Genomic DNA, 9,538 nt, shown 5'->3' with positions numbered 1-9,538 from the left:
TAAAGAGTATATTGTACCCTCGTCACACTTTTTGTATTGCTGGTACTACAAGTGTAATGTTTTCCTCATTTAAGAGTAGCAACAACTTCAATAGGAAAAACGTTTATTACAATTATTACATACCATTATAAAATTGGTAAAACTGGTCTAGCAGCAGTAGCTCAGCAGCCATAATATTCATGCAAATAACATACCCAATGCATTTAGAAAACAACTTTGTAAATTAACTGGAAATGCAACTCATAATAATATATTCTATTTGACTCTCACTGGTAATGACGTCTACCATGCATCTACCACTCTGAGATTGGTACTGGTTCCTGTATTCTTTACAGGGCAGCATATTGGCAAAATATTTTATATATTTATTAGTGTCTATTTCCAGCTTCTTTTTCAGAATACATGTGTGTAAAGAGGGAAATTATGCATTTTTCTATTGAGATTTCCTGTAAATAACTCAAGAGTCTTTTGGTCTTTTTGTAGTTTTTCCACAGGAGGGCACAATTTGGCTCTTTACATTCATACTTAGCTTGAACATTCTCCACTAAAAAAAGTTTTGTGACTGCACAGGGCCAAGTATATCTAAGGAGATTTTTTTGATCTGGCATGTTAATATGTAATATTTGCATGTCTTAGAAAATATTCAGCTTGTAAACTCACAAAACATTAAAAATTTAACTAAATATATTTTATCTCACAACCTTCAAATGATGTTTTAAGTTCGATATCTATATCACTGAAGACCTATATTTAGGATGATATGAAGTCTCTTAAGAGGTGATAAATATATTTTTGGGGCACAAAAATCTACCAAAGGGCCAACCATGTATTAAGTTTATATATAATCTGTAGATGAAGTGTAATACGATTCTGAAGCTTCTTTGTAACATGTTCTAAACTGCCAGGAATTATAATTCCATTTCTCCAAATTATCCGAACACAATGAGTACAGAACTTGGACCCATAAGAAATTTTATATAGCATTTTGCAACATATTATTTTTTGCATGTCATAAGAGCCATGCTGGATCAGACCAAGGCTCCAGCATTCTGTTCATACTGTAGCCAAACAGCTGCCCATGGGAAACACATAAGCAAAACATGAGTGCAACAGCACCCTCCTGTCCATGTTCCCCAGCAACTGGTGTATATAGGCATACTGCCTCCGATACTGGAGGTAGCATTTAGCCATCAGGACTAGTAGCCATTGATAGCCTTGCCCTCCATGAATTTGTCCAATACTTTTTAAAGCCATCCAAATTGGTGGCCATCACTACATCATGTGGAAGTGAATTCCATAGCTTAACTATGCACTGTGTGAAGAAGTACTTTCTTTTATTTGTCCTGAATCCCACCAATCAGCTTCATGGGATTACCCCAAGTTCTAATATTATGAGAGAGGGAGAAAAACGTCTCCCAATCCACTTTCACCACACCATGCAAAATTCTGTACACCTTTATCATGTCATAAACATATAGTAAAAATGGCACATTTCACAACACTTTTAGCCTAAACGTTTTAGGTAATGGGGAAATATGGTCTCTCTAAGCTTCCATCAGGAAACTAGTCACTTACAGGTAGTGTCATCGGTTTGCTATCTCTAACCTGTGACCTAAAATAACACTATGAAAAACAACCCATTTTGGTGTCTTTATAAAATTAGGATAATCTACATGTTAATTAAATTATGTCACCTCTACTAACAGTACAACTTTTAGAACAAATGCAACCAACATATTTTGGCCTCAACCCAATTAATGTCATGACTACATCCAGCTGAAATAAATGGAACTAGTTAGTTGGACATCCCATTGCTTTCTATGGAATATCCAAGCGCAATCAAACATACTCAAAAGCAATTCATACTGAGTCTAGTTGGACTTATTCACAGGTAAGTGCGCATAGATTGAGGCCTTAGTCATGACTACGTGTAACTGAATTGGAGTCTTTTAACCTAGTATATTTATACCTGATGATTATTCAAGGGCTTGTAGCTCAGAATTCTACAAGCAACCTAATTCAAATCATACCCACAGGAAATATTACGTATATTCTTTTAAAAAAAACTATTCTTACCTGCACATGATTAATTTACACACAACAGTCTGGTGAACATGCCCTATGAAATCACCAACTTCTGTTTAAGGCTTGCAGATCTTACTGTACAGAACATTATGGATAATTGATCCCTAAAGATCTACTGTGTTTAAAAATTAACATCCAGTTGCATTTTGTGGGTGAACGGACTACAATGTTCTCAATTCTTTCAAACCTTTCAAAATAATTCATCAGGATGCTTGACTGAATAGCAGGACCCCAAACACTGAATAAAAGAGCAGGCATTTAAGTAAACTTATATGAATTACCCTTCATTTCTATTTAGTGGTATTGCACACAATTTACCTGAAGTGAAAATAGATAAGCTTTCAAGGTCGTCACTGTCCCCTTCTCCAAAGACTGTTTTCACAACCCATAATTAGACTATTTGCAAGAAATCTGCCAGCAGCCATGTCAATTTTCCAGCGAAGGAGCCTTCAGCTCACATCACGGATTTCCCCCTTTTCACATTACCCCAGAATAAACAATTTTTTGGGGGGGGGGGAACATGCCCATCTTGAAATCAGTCAGCTCGGAATTCTCAACACCAGGAGCTTCAAATCCAACGATATCAGGACCATCGCCTTACAGAAACACATAAAAGCACCAACGTAGCACTTAATAATGAAAGAAAAAGAGCTACAAGCGGGAGCAGCTTTTCAATAGTCCTGGGTTTGAAAGAACGCGGCACGTATTCCCACCCCTTCAATTTCTTTCTTGTATATTCTTTCTATCTTCAATCCTCTTACATGGCGTTGGTAATTAAACAAACGAAAAATACATAACCAGAATTATTTTAACGGGAAAAAGTTGTTTAAAAAAACCACCCACAAAATTATTTCGATCGTGTTCCTCATCTTGACAGTTCGCCGAGTTCCTTTTCTTCCCAATGGCAGGCCTTCTCGGCAAACTCCAGCTTTCCTTTCTTATGCACATCAGCAAGGGTGATGGGAAACAAAAAAAGAAAGAGAAACCGAGAAAGAAGAAGAAAAGGAGACAAGAGACGCACAAATACACAACACATCAGCCACCAGCTGTTGCTGCGTCCTGAAGAACTGCTCCAGCTGCTCTCCGTGCGAGGATTTCTCGGCCGGGAAGGAAGGAAGGGAGTGAGCGAAGCAGACGGCCGCAACAGCAGAAGAGAGGAGAGTAGGGGGAGGCTGTTGGTGTTTGGCGCCGGTGGAGGGAGTCATTCCTACAGCTGCACTTCCGGTCGGCATTTTGTTCTGAGGGAGCGAGAGCGACGCTCACATTCACGCAGGCTCCTATTTTTCCTCCCTCCCCTTTTCCTCCCTCCCCGGTACCGACTCACCGTAGCCCAAGCGATTCCCCTCCCTGCCCCGCCCCAACCGCGCACACAGAGGGAGAGGAGGCGGGGGTGGTGGTAGTGGTGGTGGTGACGGCGGCGGAAGAGAAGGAACAAGCCGCGGTAGAGGAGATTCCCCCCTCCCCTCCCTTGCGCTCGCTCCTTTCCTCCCTCCCTCCCCGGGGTTGGTCGGTCGGTCGGTCGGTGCGTGAGGTGTTTATCGAATCCGGTTCGGCCCGGCCTGTGTGGATGTTGGTGTGAATTAGGCTCGGTGGGAGGACGACGGCAAGGAGGAGAAGGAAGAAGAAGAAGAAGAAAAAGAGGAGGAGGAGGAGGAAGGCGGCGGCGGCAACGACGACGACGACGGCGACGACTTAAGGGATTCGCTTCGGCCGCTCTCCCCCCCTCCCCGGCTCTACATGTTCGCTGCACTGAGGAGGAGACGGAAGAGGAGCCAGCCCCCCTCCCGGCCCGGATTATTGTTGTTATATTATCTCCCCTCCTCCTCCTCCCGCTCCGCGGCGGCCCAGCGGCGGATCCTCTGAGGAGGGAGGGGGGCGGATTTTTTTCCCTCTCTCCTTCCCCCCCTCGCTTGGATTTCGGTTGGATTGAGACGGCGTTTTGCTCAGGTAAACCCCCCTCCCCTCGCTCTTCGGGTTTCTTCTCGGTGGAAGGGAAGCAGCGAGTTGGGCCTCCTCTCAGGCGAGGCGGCCCAGTCGGGAAGCAGAGCGGGGATTAGCTTTTTCGGCCGGTGTGGGAAGGGGAGGAGGGGGGAGAAAAAGAGAGAAATAATGAGTGGCAGCCGGGGGTGTTTGCTTCACGTTTCTCTCCGTCGCCTCCTCCTGGGGCTTGTTGGATGAAGCAGCCGAGCTGCTGGAGAAACGCAGGCCCGGAGGAGGGCGCAGGCCCAGCGGCCAGCGCTTTCACTCAAGCTCGGGGATTAGAGAGGCGAAGTGCTGCTCTGTGACAGGCCTCGGCGCCCGAGAGCAAGAGTGGGAGGAGGAAACAATACAGTTAAAACAGCGACTGGGCACCGAACCTGTGCCATATTTACAACTTCACCGGCGGGGGGAGGGAAGAAAAGGTCCCGGCCAAATCGGGCAGGGGAAGGAGAGAGCGGGGAGGGAGACGGGCGCTCGCTCTCACGCACGCACTCTGTGTGTATAATCAACAACAACTGCATCTTGTATTTATCCTTACACAATCGCGACGTTCAGATAGCTCATATCTGTAGATTTGAACGCCTGGAAAGATGATTAAAATCTCTAGTTGTGTAAATCTATTTGAAGGCATATCTCTCATTAATAGAAAAAAATAGTCCTTAGTGCATGATTGACAGAACACGAACACCTGCCCAACTCGCAAAACGTGCATGGGTTGCAGGCAGCGTACCACCATTATCCCTATTTCTGGTTTGCTGTGCACAAAAAGATACATAGTAAGCGATTATGGCCCACAGAAAAAAAATGTTTATTCTTTGTAACAACGGGTGCCTAAACAGAGAAGGGGTCATCGATGCAGTTGTTTGACACTTTAGGGGCCAAAGGTTAATCTGGAATCTCCTCACAAATTGTGGTAATTAAAGCTGCAATCTTAAACATACTTACGTGGGAGTAAGTCTTATTGAAGCCAGTGGTACTTAGTTGTGAGTAAACATGGTTAAGATTGGATTGAAAAATGCTTCAAAATTGTGCAAAATTAAGTTCCCAAAGTTTCCTGTAAAGGTAGATCAGTTTCAGATCCATACACGTTGTTCATGTCCATGCTGTTCGTTTAACTGAGTGACCTCTATAAATCAGATGTCTAAAAGTTCAATATTAGTCTTTTAACATTATCAAATAGTAGCAAATATAAATTCTTGCAGGAGAAACTTTAGCATATTTTAGAAATTGAAGGTATGTTAGATACCTGTAAATGTTATCTGCAGCTGTAATTGTGGACCCAACTTACCTGAGAGTAATCCTTACTGAGCTCAATGGAACTTGCTTCTGAGTAGACATAGAGGATTATGCTGTATACAGTCCAGATTGTTTTGCATAACTATAAAGAATTGTGTTAATCAGCTGGTTTGATAGCTGTTTTTGTAAAACTAATTGCCAAATGAAGTCTTCCAATGGTAGTTACAGCATAGCAACATTTCCCACTGTACAGCCTTCATGTTGTTATTGTTGTAGGTGTTTAAGTTGTTTTGGGAGCTAGCAGTAAAGTAACTTTTGTTTTTCAGAAAGTATTGTGCTTTTATGGCCTGATACATGTTTAAAGGGGTGAAGTTAATATAGCTGTCACGTAGGAGGCGTGTTTTTAATGCTGTAAATCCATGTCATAGTCAGTAGTGTGTCCGTGATTTGTATTGGTCAGGCAGCAGTTTGAATTTTAAAAAGCCTGAAGATCCTGCTGAGCCCCAAACCCAGCCTCCCTCCCTCCCACTAATCTGCCATTCCTGTCTTTGTGCTGCCTGGGCCTGTTAGACACTGTTTGCAACAGGGCCTCAGGCCTATATACATGGGAGAGGAACCATTTTCAGTTTGAAAAAGCAGCTTTTATTTCTGAAATTTATGAATTACTGAGCAAACCACGAGTTGTTTCTAATTGTGTGTGTCTGTATCTTTGTTTTCTTTTAAGCTGTGGTGTGTATGTGTGTAGGCAGGCCAAGCATACATCTGTTTTACAGACAAGAAAGGACTGTATAGAAAATAGTTGTACTAGAGTGTTTTTCATCATCAGAAAGCGACAGTAGATCTGATAATTCTTTTGTCGCTTTAGTTACACATGTGTGACTTTGCTTAAATTACAGTGAGGTTTATGCTCAGTTCTTGTATATCTTCAGCAAGTTCTTAATTTTAGTTCCAGATTTTATCATGAACGAAGTTCCTACAGTGCTTCTTGCCATATCCTTCTATTATTTTTTAAGGTTCATGCATTTTGAAATTATCCATGTTATAGTATATGGAAAATTCAAGACTTTAGATTTGATTTTCTTTCTCTTAATTTTTTCTAAATGTTATAAACTGGACTTTGACAATGCCATGGTATGATTTAAATTTAATTTTATGTAAGATTATGAAGTGCCAAAGTTTTTGTTGTTGGCTGACGGAAAACTTTAAAGAAGTATATGGAAATATTAAATAATTATTGGTTAAGCATGTGTGATTAGTATGACTTTGATGATGAACATTTTTTGCTTGCTTCCTAAGAATTTATAGGTGATGGCACAGATTCTGGTTTTTTTTAGCCCTTTAATGGTGTTTTTATAGGAAATATAAGGGAGAGTATATTAATAAAGAATAATAAATGTCTTTAACTTCTCAATACCAGTTAATCTTAAATTGAAACTGTTTCATTCTCATTGAAGTTAACGGGAATAAGATGGTTCAAAGACAGGGTTGTGGTTAGGCTTTTACTTGTGTAAGCCTAACATTTTATCTGGAAGGAGAGTGTCTTTTATCCAAGTTTCTGTATGTTTTTCGGAATAGTGAATGTGTTTGTGCAAACAACAGAGGTAGGAATACTTTTTAAGTACCCAAATGCTTTGCAGTACAAAATCATGTAAAATCTGGAATTGTTTGCAATAACTGCATTTTAGGTGTCCACTGAGCATACTGTATGCACCATCTTTAATTATCTTAACAAAACAGTTCACAAATTAGTGTAGGCCTTAATTCTGAATTCTAATGTTGGATCTATCACCACATGCTTACACACTTTTGTACCCTGGTTATTTTGGTAAAATGGCATATATTCTAGCTCTATGGATTAAGTGTGCAATCAATGCCTTATATGCAATCAATCTAGGTCAAGGACAATGTCCCTTTCTCGTATCTGGTGCCTAGGACAATGCCCCTCTAACCCTGAATGAGCATACAAGATGTGTCTATTCATATCTTGTGTGCTCTATAAATATGACAAAACTAGTTATTGCTGAGTAGGTTAAAGAGTTTACAGTGAATGAGACAAATGAATTAAATAACCTACATTAGTGATTTTAGAAGCAATTTAATGCAAGTAGTGCCATACTTCATTATGCAGAAGTCTTGATGCTTATCACTTTATATTGCAATCTGTCTCAAAGATCCTGGAAAATGAACAAAATTAGTAAAAGTGATCATTATTCACTTTAGGAAGACAAATGAATTGTAAATTATTATGCTTTGAGAAGGTTGGACAGAAGTCTGCAAGTTAATAATTCTTCCAAATACTTTTTTGGCTATGATTCTAAGCACAGTTTTGTTGAAATAGGTTGCATAGGTGACTTGCTTGCTTCTTTTCAAGTCAGGATTGGCGATTGCTGATGAATTGCAGTCATGTATCTATACATATAGTAGCTGTGGACAGGACTGGAAAAGTCCTACATACCTTGGAAGTATTTCTTTAGCCTTTCAGAAGTCTCATGCTTAAAATTGACATTGGCTGCTAAATGTTGCTGCTGGGGCCTGAATATTAATGAAATTTAGGAATAATAATTTTGTAAATAAGTTGGCTCTGGTGGTTTTTCATTATGTCTTTTCTATTTCAATCTGTCTGACTTTTAATTTTGATTTTTTCAGACTTGCTGCTACTAAAACATGGCACATTTAACCAGTCTTAGAAATAACTACAAAAATATTAGTACTCAATAAAAAAGTTAAAACAAGCTTCTTTGGCAGTCTTTAAGCATTTATGGCTCACTGACAGCCTGCAAAGAAAAAAGAAGCTCTTCCAGTTTAAAAGTCTTCCCTCCTTTAATGAACAATTTTATTCCAATGCTTATTTTAAATTTGAGGGGTGTTTGTAAGATTGTATCTTTCTTACAAAACACATCCAGCCTAATTTCCAAACAATTGAGTCACTATGAAAGTTCAATACATTTTGTGCTCATAAGATTTGTTTATTGAAAAGAATACTAACTTTCTCTTACATCCCAAATAAAGCTTAAAGCTACACTATTGTGCACACTTACCATGAAGCTAAGCTCCAGATCTTGAATTTGTAGATTGCACTCTAAATTAGCCTTGTGAAATATTACTCATTGGCTGTTTCTCTGCTGTCAGAATACATCACAGATCCACCCTCCACAATATGATTCTGCATTTAACACAGACCTGGGAATCACTCTATTCTAGAGTTAATAAAATAACAAAAGAGCTTTACTAGGGTAGACACTGCTCTGTCATGCTAGGGTAATGTAACTTCCATGTTTTCCTTCAGGGGTAGCTTCCACCAGGGTCATGAGAAATTGCACAGCTGGCATAAATACTTTCTGGAGTTGTCCTGTGAGTTTGGGCATGGAATATATGTGAGTTTGAGGTGTAGACTAGCAACTATGGGGTGGGTCAACTGGAGTGAGTACCAGTTATCTCTGGGTGAGCATCTCACCTGTGTGTATAGCTGACCAAGTGCTGCTGTTGGCTGTGCATGCATTTCAAAAGAGTTGTGGCTAGATGTTCCTATTTTAGATAGTGTGTTTTCCCCATCCATGTTGACTTTAGGGTTACTTGCCTTTAAAGCAGAAGAGAAGCAGAAAGAGCCTTGCTTTCAACTTCAAGTGGTACCCAAGCATTTGCCCAAGCACCCTGCTGTGTTTTCCTTCTTCCTCTCTGTCCTGTCTGGTACTGAGCCAGAAAACCCATCAGCTAGCATCCACCAGTGCCCTATATGGAGGTTTGTCTGTCAGGAAACAGCAGGTCTCTTGGAGGTGACTCTACTTTCTTCTCTGTACCACTACCAGAGAAATATAGAACATGGAGGCTTTCTCTATGCCTTCAGGCTAACTGGCTTTCTCTGTGCCATCTGCCCATTTTTGCATTGATTGTACCCACCTTTTTGCAGTGTTTGATAAGAAAAGAAAAATAATTGTCAACAAGATGAACCTAGCATGATACTTTAATAAAAAGATAAAAATGGTAAAGCCCTTCTCAGAGCAAACAATTCTGAATGACAAATTGAAGTGCAGCTCCTTCTGCTCTCTGATGAAACTGTACTGAATGTGTGGGGTAAAAGAAAAGTATTGCTAGGTTAACAAGTGGTACTGGATTAGTGTATGCTTCTCATCACTGAGACATACATCAGTCAAGAACACTACTGTTCACAGGGTGAAGCCACTGGGAATGCTTCTGTATGGTGGTGCTTGTAATGTGAGTGATGTGTGAACATCCTTCA

General features: G+C 40.4%; 1 protein-coding gene across 4 annotated transcripts in view; it reads left to right on the top strand.

The window, feature by feature from the left end:
* The first annotated feature begins 3,329 nt into the window (after positions 1–3,329).
* NIPBL (NIPBL cohesin loading factor) overlaps positions 3,330–9,538 on the top strand; it is a 151,681-nt gene continuing 145,472 nt past the window's right edge. For 2 of the 4 annotated variants that reach the window (XM_063128144.1, XM_063128143.1), the window contains exon 1: positions 3,332–4,032. The gene's annotated coding sequence lies outside the window, so the exon portion shown is untranslated. Of the gene's footprint in view, positions 4,033–9,538 lie in introns of all 4 variants that reach the window. The other 2 variants (XM_063128145.1, XM_063128146.1) reach the window with 2 other exon arrangements.

This window comes from Elgaria multicarinata, chromosome 6 (assembly GCF_023053635.1).
Source record: "Elgaria multicarinata webbii isolate HBS135686 ecotype San Diego chromosome 6, rElgMul1.1.pri, whole genome shotgun sequence".
NCBI classification, from domain to species: domain Eukaryota; kingdom Metazoa; phylum Chordata; class Lepidosauria; order Squamata; family Anguidae; genus Elgaria; species Elgaria multicarinata.
The sequence above is the reverse complement of the archived record's forward strand: the minus strand, read 5'-3'. Positions and strand labels throughout refer to the sequence as shown.